Below are 3756 nucleotides of genomic sequence, written 5' to 3'. Positions count from 1 at the left end.
ATATATATATAGGGAGTTTACTTAGACTCCTCGCAATAAGAAGATTACATACTCTTCTCCGGTTAAACCACATATATATAACACACAATATATTCTTAATAGGGATTTCTCATATAAAACAATCTAAATTGAATAGAACAATATGGGCATAGCCCTTACACAAATGTATACATGCCACTTAGGGCTTACATTAATGTCTTGAAACAACAAGATTAAAATGAATGTCCATAGACTATAACAAGTAACATAGGTTGATTGAGAAAGGCATCATCCTCGGATCTTGAGGACATACCCACACTTATCGAAATGATCAAAGCCTTCCATGAAAATTGGCCACGAAGCCTTCAACAATCAGAACCTAAAATGTTGGGGAAAAAGGTAGAAATAGGGGTTAGCACATCACTTGCACTAAGCATGAGAACTTCCGCACACACATACTTTGAAATCATGTACAAAGGGGACATTTGATCAAAAGCATGCTAAGTTACTTTGAAAAGTCTTATGCACAACCAGTAACCTATATAAGACAATAACCACAAAACCTTCAAGTCATAACCATGTACAACACAAGAACAACATCATCAAGTATAATCAAGCCATCATGTATAATAACACATTTCAAGTACATAACCAAACAACTCCAATATCATGTTATAACAACAAAGTAGGTATAAGATTTCAAAACATTACAACATAATCAAGACCCTACTCACATTTTAGCCAACAAGTGTCATGACCAAGCAAAACCCCATAACCTTACTCAATCAATGTAAACCAAACAAAGGATCACAAGTAATGCCTAACTTAACATAACATAGCATCAAAAGTAATCATCATCATATGAAGCAATATAGACCAATACTATGTTCATAAGTGAAAGTAACACCATAAAGGATCATCGACATGTAAGGTAAACATATGCATAACATTTACTTTATAAGATCATAAGAACGTCAAAACAACCTTCTAGGACTTCCCTCAAAGCCAACTAGTGTAATGCCTAGGTAGAGTCCCATACCCCTACCTAGTCCAAGTCACCCTAGTTAGTGTTCTCATTATTATTTCATTTTACTTTATGGAACACTTGCCTTAACCAACATAAAACACAAGAGCTAAATGTGGAATCCGGTGTCATCAGAATCCTACACCGTAAGAAGGTTGTCTACATAACAAAGTAGATTCAAACATAAACATATCATCTAGGTGGATCCACTAGTTAGCATTCATATGGAGGCAACATAGTTCTAGAACTAGGAGACATGTTTTAGACCCTATTTATGCCTTAGGCATTGTAATCTCTCTCTCTCCTGAGTGTATAGTTAACCTACCTTCCCTATTTGAAAAGGAACACTCCTCACTACTATTTTATTCGGTGTTAAGCTAGATTCCCCTTTTGAAATGTCTTTCGGTAACAATCATAACTTAGTAAAGTTATACGGGACTACCCTTTATATATTCATAGTCATTAGATCAATAAAAATTGCATGAGTAGACCCTTTCAATACAATCCTCATTAGTGAGGTTAGCATATTAACATCACCAAATCATAATAAGGTACATAGTCAATTCATAACAAACCTTATATCATTACATGTTAGTCACATCTACAAGCTGGATAATCAAGAAATTTTAATTCATCATCATACCAACCCTAATCAATCTAGTCATAATATACACTTCAATTGAACTTCATCACTAAACACAAGTTATCATAATTGAAAGTAAATGTTTGATACTACAAAGACTTACCCAATCTCCTTCACAAGCCATCATCCAAGGTTTTACCAACAACCATCCAAATCCATCGAACAATGGGTGTAATATCATCACACAATATCATATAAAAAACATTCAATTCGACCCAACAATGGGTGTAATATCATCACTCAATAGCATATAACATAGTGTGTAAGTCATATTATAACCATCCTAAGCAATTCAATCAAGAATTTATAATCTAGGGTTAGGGAATTGGGTTAAAATTCATCATCCCTACCACATACAAAACATAATCATCTATTTTTTATATCTTCTTCCTAAGTTTGAGAATATTATTTTTATTATCATTCCGTCTTGGTTTTCNTTTGTTTCAACTATGTATATAAATGTCTTACTTTCATCAGGAAAATATAGTTTTGGTAGATTTATACATAATTTCTATTTCTAGCATAAATATGTTTTTTCTTTGTATAAATATTGATTCATTACATACTCCTNTTTAGTTTTATATTCAAGGTGATCTATTTCTATTTCTAGCATAAATATGTTTTTTCTTTGTATAAATATTGATTCATTACATACTCCTGCAAATATATTTTCTATTAGTCTTTCTTTTTTATGTTGTAATTCTTGCCTTTTCTCATCTATCTTTTCTATCAATTGCTGCTTATAAATTTCTTTGTCCATGCTGTTTTCTTAAATAACATACATATTTATATTCTGTTTTTGAAATTATATCTATTAAGTAATCTTTATTACTTGTTTTAGTTAGTTGTGATAGTTTATATTCTATATATAAGGATTTTAATTTTTTCCATATTTTTCTTACTTTTTTTCTATCTTGGTCCTTTTAATTTTGGTTTCTTTACTTTTGTTCATCATATTTTTTTGTACAAAATTTTAAAAAGCTTACTTAGTTTATCTGGGTTTTTAATAAATTTTATCCTATAATTTATACTTCGTCTCTGCCAGATTTCAGTCATTAATCTGTGAATATATCTAGATCATCATATAAATCATACATATCATAGTAAAGTTCATCTTGTACACTTTGTATGGTTAACTCAGTCCAACCTTGGGTTGTTATCTCTATTATTTCATATGTTACCAATTTATCATAAATTTCTCTTTTTATATCAGTATTAAGATCTTTTAGTATATAGAGTAGTAATATCTTGTAATTATCATCATCGTCTATTAAATAGGTACTCATTTTATTCATTTTTGCTAAAAGTTTTATTCCTTTCAACCTCTTAATGAATTATACTTATCTATTATGAAATAATAATGTTTTAATAATCATCTCGTCTAGTCACTACTACAGCTTTTTTCTTTGATTAGTTACCCTAACAGCGCCTCAACTTTGTTTACTCCCCTAAACGGCCTTCTTGCCTACCGGTTTCAACCTTAGGATGGCATAGTCTGGGCATACTTATTCATAGAATATTTCTGTAGCAAAACTTCTAAAGATGTTTATTATAACATTATTATGTCATGATAAATAATTATAATTAACAAGAGATTTTCAGGAATAAATTTATTTAGCTACTCATAAATATAAGAGTGTATACCTGATTTTGTAGATTTGTAGCTCCAGAATTTTCCATAGTTATTATTTAATTAGCTAGCTCTGATACCAATTTGGGGGGGATCGACTATATTGTAAGAAAAGAGAGATGTATGGATGATTGATTATTTTATTTATGAGGATAAGCCCTCTATTTATATACAAGGATTTTCATACTATTGGCCAAAATGGCCGACACTTACTTTACAGTGGCCAAAGAATTTGCAGTAGATGAAAAAACATATGAAAACCAAGACGGAATGATAATAAAAATAATATTCTCAAACTTAGGAAGAAGATATAAAAAAAATAGGAGATAATCTATATTTAATGTTAGAAAAAGAAACAGCAAAATTAGAAGATAGCTTAACAGCCATGATAAGAATAACAANAACCGACACAAAACGATAAACACTATTTTTTTTTTTAATTATTTGCATTATATAAATGTTTATTAGCATTTGAACCAT

This window comes from Solanum pennellii, chromosome 2, assembly GCF_001406875.1.
Source record: "Solanum pennellii chromosome 2, SPENNV200".
NCBI lineage: Eukaryota > Viridiplantae > Streptophyta > Magnoliopsida > Solanales > Solanaceae > Solanum > Solanum pennellii.
The sequence above is the reverse complement of the archived record's forward strand: the minus strand, read 5'-3'. Positions refer to the sequence as shown.